General features: G+C 43.6%; 2 pseudogenes; one reads left to right on the top strand and one right to left on the bottom strand.

Annotated features, from left to right (window-relative positions):
• Positions 1-348: 348 nt before the first annotated feature.
• LOC134947042 (5S ribosomal RNA) lies at positions 349-468 on the bottom strand (annotated as a pseudogene).
• Positions 469-2,697: 2,229 nt separating this feature from the next.
• LOC134947149 (5S ribosomal RNA) lies at positions 2,698-2,817 on the top strand (annotated as a pseudogene).
• Positions 2,818-7,424: the final 4,607 nt, after the last annotated feature.

The following is a 7,424-nucleotide window of genomic DNA, read 5'->3' as shown; positions in this document are numbered from 1 at the left end:
GTTAAAATCATATTTTTAATAGTTTCCTAATTAAGAATATATAGAGTTGTTGGAGTTCGGGAAGAAGTGTATGTGATACAAAGCTACTATGCAAAATATTTATATCATTTGAGGTAAATAATTAGCAAAAAATCGCTATCATGTATTGTGAGCCGGAGAAGCTGAAATTCTCATAAAAGGAAGGGAAGAAAATCACCTTTAGTCTCAAAAGTGTCAGTCACATAGGTATATGACCATCATTTTTACTGCAAAAAAATCCCAAGTGGAGAGGGTGATTGCAGAGAATTGAATCATAGGTCATAAAAGTCCGAGTACTTATTTGGGACTTTCAGATTGGGTAGCAAAATTTGTTTGCAGTACCAGGATGTTCCAAGGTGGTCTCCCATCCGAGTACTAGTCCGGCCCTCCACTGCTTAGCTTCCAAGATCGGAAGAGATTGGGCATCTCCAGTGGGGTATGTCCGCAATTTCTTAAGCTAACCCTTTCATTTGTCACCTTGATTTGGAAAGGGCATTGGACATATTTAATGCCCACGAAAGCAGCGGACACGTATGTGCAAAAACACGTTAGACAGGTGCAGATTGGATATAACAAATGTATGGCAGGAAATTAATTATGGCCAAAAAAACCAATCAGAGTAAATCCTTCCTTGTGTATTTTATACTGTACACCAGTAGTTAATGAATAGATAATAGACTCATTCGAGGTTATGCTGTCTAAATAGGACAGAAAAAGCGATTAATTTTTCACCAAGTATGGTCCAAGATTACTACAAAGGTCCCTTTATAGTTAATGGGTCATCATCTATATCTTTACAACCAAAGATCCACCATTGGTATATGTATACTTAGGGTATATAGTTGAAAATAAGTATTACAGTAGCAGGGTATCCCAAAATGGGTCTCCTATCCAGGTACCAGCCCTATACACCGCTATGCAGCAATCACATACAGATGCAATAATGCAACATTAATAGGATTCGTCCACAGTTATGTGTATTTGCACTGATTGATATGATTACCCTTAATTAATGAGTAACCAGGTAACTCATTAGTGAATTTTGCGGATTAGGTGCATTTGATACCTATTATACAGATTTGAGTCCGGTGTTTCTCAACATAATTTTTGGTTTCCCAAAAGCATATGTTTTTACAGTGCCATCTAAATGTACCTCTACAAAATATGCAGTTGGTATTAGTGCTACAGCATATAGCACATTCTATTATGAGAGGAGTATGTGGTCAGAGAAATACAGCAGGTGTCAACTTATAGGGCAAAGTGATTGTCAGTCAATTCTCTAAGGATCAAAAAGAGGGTTAACCATGCTTAATAATATATCAGCTTATAATAGCAATGCCACTAAATAAGAAATGTGGCTGAGAATTACAAGCTTATCACCCTAAGTAGGATTAATAAGGAATGACAATGCTGTTATATTTAACAAAAATTGTGACTGAACACAAATAGCTTATCACCCTAAATAGGAATACTGAATGTAAAAAATGTAAAAAAAAAAATATATATATATGACAGTGCTGTTATCTTTGAACCAGGTATCCTGGTGTTCTATACGATACCAGGTAGAACACCAGGATGCCTGGTTCAAAGATAACAGCACTGTCATATATATATATATATATATATATATATTTTTTTTTTACATTTTTTACATTCAGTATTCCTATTTAGGGTGATAAGCTATTTGTGTTCAGTCACAATTTTTGTTAAATATAACAGCATTGTCATTCCTTATTAATCCTACTTAGGGTGATAAGCTAGTAATTCTCAGCCACATTTCTTGTTTAGTGGCATTGCTATTATAAGCTGATATATTATTAAGCATGGTAAACCCTCTTTTTGATCCTTAGAGAATTGACTGACAATCACTTTGCCCTATAAGTTGACACCTGCTGTATTTCTCTGACCACATACTCCTCTCATAATAGAATGTGCTATATGCTGTAGCACTAATACCAACTGCATATTTTGTAGAGGTACATTTAGATGGCACTGTAAAAACATATGCTTTTGGGAAACCAAAAATTATGTTGAGAAACACCGGACTCAAATCTGTATAATAGGTATCAAATGCACCTAATCCGCAAAATTCACTAATGAGTTACCTGGTTACTCATTAATTAAGGGTAATCATATCAATCAGTGCAAATACACATAACTGTGGACGAATCCTATTAATGTTGCATTATTGCATCTGTATGTGATTGCTGCATAGCGGTGTATAGGGCTGGTACCTGGATAGGAGACCCATTTTGGGATACCCTGCTACTGTAATACTTATTTTCAACTATATACCCTAAGTATACATATACCAATGGTGGATCTTTGGTTGTAAAGATATAGATGATGACCCATTAACTATAAAGGGACCTTTGTAGTAATCTTGGACCATACTTGGTGAAAAATTAATCGCTTTTTCTGTCTTATTTAGACAGCATAACCTCGAATGAGTCTATTATCTATTCATTAACTACTGGTGTACAGTATAAAATACACAAGGAAGGATTTACTCTGATTGGTTTTTTTGGCCATAATTAATTTCTTGCCATACATTTGTTATATCCAATCTGCACCTGTCTAACGTGTTTTTGCACATACGTGTCCGCTGCTTTCGTGGGCATTAAATATGTCCAATGCCCTTTCCAAATCAAGGTGACAAATGAAAGGGTTAGCTTAAGAAATTGCGGACATACCCCACTGGAGATGCCCAATCTCTTCCGATCTTGGAAGCTAAGCAGTGGAGGGCTGGACTAGTACTCGGATGGGAGACCACCTTGGAACATCCTGGTACTGCAAACAAATTTTGCTACCCAATCTGAAAGTCCCAAATAAGTACTCGGACTTTTATGACCTATGATTCAATTCTCTGCAATCACCCTCTCCACTTGGGATTTTTTTGCAGTAAAAATGATGGTCATATACCTATGTGACTGACACTTTTGAGACTAAAGGTGATTTTCTTCCCTTCCTTTTATGAGAATTTCAGCTTCTCCGGCTCACAATACATGATAGCGATTTTTTGCTAATTATTTACCTCAAATGATATAAATATTTTGCATAGTAGCTTTGTATCACATACACTTCTTCCCGAACTCCAACAACTCTATATATTCTTAATTAGGAAACTATTAAAAATATGATTTTACCAGTATAAAATATAGATACACTATAGTTCCTCTGAGGTAGAGTGCTCCCAAAAAAGAGTCTACTTCCTTTTCCATTTTTCTTTATTTGGAATATTGTTCTTTAACATTTACATTATGTCAGGCAAAGAGTGTGTTTCTTGTACAGCAGAGTGTTCCTCTTCACCAGGGGGCTCACTACTGGGTACTCAGGGATCACAGAATAGCGGGGCTAAACCAGAGTGGGTTAATTCTCTTAAAGGAATTATCTCCACTCATTCTACAAAATTGTCCCACAATGAGAAAAAGACGCAACTGTGGGTGAGTTTATGAACTACTGCTATGGCAGTGTCGGCACACAGGGGCTTGTGGCTATGCCAGTGGACTGCTGACACGGACTCCAGGAAAGGCGAGGAAGGCCTACCATTCATAGGAGAGGCCTTATTTGGAAATAAACTAGACAAATGGATCTCCTCAGCTACTGCGGGTAAGTGTATGTATCTTCCTTCCGCAGCACCCCCAACCAAGAAGTTTTATTCACCTCCTAAGTTACAGTCCTTTCGGATGGCCAAGTTCAAGGGCAAATCCAGAGGTGCTTCTACGTCCTCCAGCAGCGCAAGAGGTAAACCATGTAAACCAGCAACTGCCAGTGCTCAGGAACAGAGCTCAGGCTCTGCTTCCTCAAAGCCGTCAGCATGACAATGGACCACAATGCCTGGAAGGCTGTCAGGTGGGAGCCCGACTACAATTCTTCAGTCAGATCTGGTCCAGTTCGTGCCAGGATCCCTGGGTCAGAGATCTTATTTCCCAGGGCTACAGACTGGAGTTCCAAGAGCTCCCACCTCACATATTCTTCAATCACTAGTGGCAAGTATAACTTTACAGCATGCCATCCAAAAGCTATTACAGACTCAAGTCATTGTTCCAGTTCCACATCATCTGCAAAACTAGGGGTATTATTCCAACTTGTTTGTAGTACCGAAACCGGAGGGTTTGGTAAGACCAATTTTGAACCTCAAGTCATTGAACCCGTAATTACGAGTGTTTAAATTCAAGATGGAATCTCTGAGAGCGGTGATCTCAGGTCTGGAGGAAGGGGAATTCCTAGTGTCTCTGGATATCAAGGATGCGTACCTTCACATTCCGATCTGGCCGCCTCATCAGGCTTACCTACGGTTTGCACTGCAGGACTGTTACTACCAGTTCCAGGCACTACCATTTGGTCTCTCCACGGCACCGAAAGGTGTGCACCAAGGTGATGGCAGAGATGATGTTTCTACTCTGCAAACAGGGAGTGAACATAATTCCATGCCTGGACTATCTCCTGATTAAAGTATCGTCCAGGGAAAGGTTGCTGGACAGCATTGGTCTCTCAACCAAACTCCTCCAGGATCACGAGTGGATTCTGAACCTTCCGAAATCTCACCTAGAGCCAACACGGAGGCTCCCATTCCTGGGAATGATTCTGGATGGCTTCTTACGAGGCACTTCAATATGGAAGTTTTCACGCAAGACCCTTCCAGCTCGATCTGTTGGACAAATGGCCCGGATCGCATCTTCACATACAGCAGAGGATCCATCTGTCACCAAAAGCCAGGGTTTCCCTTCTGTGGTGGCTACAGACTTCTCACCTCATCGAGTGTTGGAGGTTCGGAATTCAGAACTGGATTCTGTTAACCACAGACGCAAGCCTCAGTGGTTGGGGAGCAGTCACTCAGGGGGTGCAGTTTCAAGGAAGATGGTCAAGTCAGGAAGTCATCCATCCAATCAACATTCTGAAACTCGGGGCCATATACAATGCCCTTCTGCAGGCCTCACATCTTCTTCAAGATCAGGCCATTCAAGTCCAGTCACACAATGTGACGGCATTAACATAAACCGACAGGGCGGAGCGAAAAGCAGAGCAGCAATGTCAGAGGTGTCAAGAATTCTACTCTGGGCAGAGAGAAATGCTGTGGCATTGTCAGCGGTCTTCATTACGGGAATAGACAACTGGGAAGCAGACTTCCTAAGCAGACATGGCCTTCACCCGAGTGTATTCAGGTGCTTGACACATCGTTGGGGATATCCACAGATCTACATGATGGACTCATGTCTCAAAAAGAAGCTCAGGCAGTATTTTTCCAGGTTGAGAGACCCACAGGCAGTGGCGGTAGATGCTCTGACGACTCCATGGGTCTATCAGATGGTGTACGTGTTACCTCCACTTCCTCTGGTCCCAAGAATTCTTAAGCAAATAAAAAGGGAAAAGGATAAAGCAATACTTATTGCTCCGGATTGGCTAAGAAGGGCCTGGTACGCGAACCTTCCGGAGATGCTCCTCGAAGATCCGTGGCCTCTACCTCTTTGCGAGGATCTTCTGCAACAGGGCCCGTTCATCTGTCAGGACTTACCGCGGCTACGCTTGACGGCATAGAAGTTGAACTGCTGATTCCAGCCAGGAGAGGGGGAACGCATTACCATCGAGGTTATCGCGACTATGATCCAAGCCAGGAAGGGGGAACGCATTACCATCGTATTTGGTTTGAGAGCAGATATTATTCTGCTATGGAATTTCATCTTGGATGTTTCCTGCTTTTTCTGTAGTCAGGTGTGGATGTGGGCCTGCGTCTGGGCTACATAAAAGTCCAGATTTCGGCCTTGTCCATTTTCTGTCAGAAACAATTAGCTTCTCTTCCTGAGGTCCAGACGTACTTGAAAGGTGTTCTGCACATCCAACCTCCCTTTGTGCCTCCCACGGCACCTTGGGATCTCAATTAGGTGCTGCAGTTCCTCCAATCGGACTGGTTTGAGCAGTTACAGGAGGTGTATGTAAAATATCTTACGTGGAAGACTGTCACACTGTTGGCCTTGGCTTCAGCAAGATGTGTGTCGGAGCTGGGGGCTTTGTTTCACAAAAGTCCCTATTTAATTTTCCATGAGGAGAGAGCTGAACTCAGAACTCATCAGCAATTTCTTCCTAAAGTGGTGTCTGCATTTCACATCATCCAACCTATTGTGGTTCCGGTTGTCACCAACATCTCTGCTACTTCAAAGTCTTTGGATGTTGTGAGGGCTTTGAAGGTGTATGTCAAGCAAACAGCTCGTCACTGAAAATCGGACTCGCTGTTTGTTCTTTATGATCCCAATAAAATTGGGTGTCCTGCATCAAAGCAGTCCATTGCACCCTGGGTCAGGCTTACTATCCAGCATTCTTACTCCACGGCAGGTTTGCCATGTCTAATATCTGTACAGGCCCACTCTACTAGGTCGGTGGGTTCTTCATGGGTGGCTGCCCGGGGTGTCTCGGCTTTACAGCTCTGTCGAGCAGCTACTTAGTCAGGTTCGAGCACGTTTGCAAAGCTCTACAAGTTCGATACTTTGGCCTCTGAGGACCTTCAGTTTGGTCAATCAGTTCTGCAGGAACCTCAGCACTCTTCCACCCAGTTTGGGAGCTTTGGTACATCCCCATGGTCATTGGCGTGCGCGGCACATTTTATAAGGAGGTGCACGACTGGAGTGGCGTGCCTAGCACCATATATTAGGGGTGTAGTATGGTATGCCGGCAACCAGCATACCGGCGCCGGGATCCCGACCGCCGGCATACCGACAGCGTGGCGAGCGCAAATGAGCCCCTTGTGGGCTCGCTGCGCTTGCCACACTGCGGGCACAGAGGCGCGATACGTGCGCCACGCTATTTATTCTCCCTCCGGGGGGGTCGTGGACCCCCAAGAGGGAGAAAAAGTGTCTGTATGCCAGCTGTCGGAATTCCGGCGCTGGTATACTGTGCGCCGGGATCCCGACAGCCGGCAAACTGAAGACCACCCTATATTAGCAGTCAGAGAGAAAGAGGGAGAAAAATAGAGAGGTGAGGCAGTGGGTTGAGAGGGCCAGGGTAGAGAGGGGGTACAGGTGGCACTGTGTACCTCATTCTGTCACCGTACCCCCTAGTACAAGCATTACTGTGTGTGTGTTCCTTCAGTACAAGAGGCACTGGGTACTTGAGGCAGTGGCGGGTCCCCCTTTCAGCAACGGCAGCAGCGACCCCCCTCTTCTGGTTTCTGTTGGAGTGTGACGTCGGGCAACAGGATCAGAGATGAGAAGAAAAGGTGAAAGGAGGGGCTCGATCGCCTCCTCCTACTAATACTGCGTTGACGGGTGTGGCCCGTCAAAAGGGGGCATGCCCTTCAGTGTAGTTTAACACAACATATAACCCTTATACACATTATGCATCACAATAGTAGGACCCCTTATACTATCTAGTACTGGTGCCCCTTTCACATTATAGCACAGGGTATGAGCCGA

This window comes from Pseudophryne corroboree, chromosome 7, assembly GCF_028390025.1.
Source record: "Pseudophryne corroboree isolate aPseCor3 chromosome 7, aPseCor3.hap2, whole genome shotgun sequence".
Classification (NCBI taxonomy): domain Eukaryota; kingdom Metazoa; phylum Chordata; class Amphibia; order Anura; family Myobatrachidae; genus Pseudophryne; species Pseudophryne corroboree.
The sequence above is the reverse complement of the archived record's forward strand: the minus strand, read 5'-3'. Positions and strand labels throughout refer to the sequence as shown.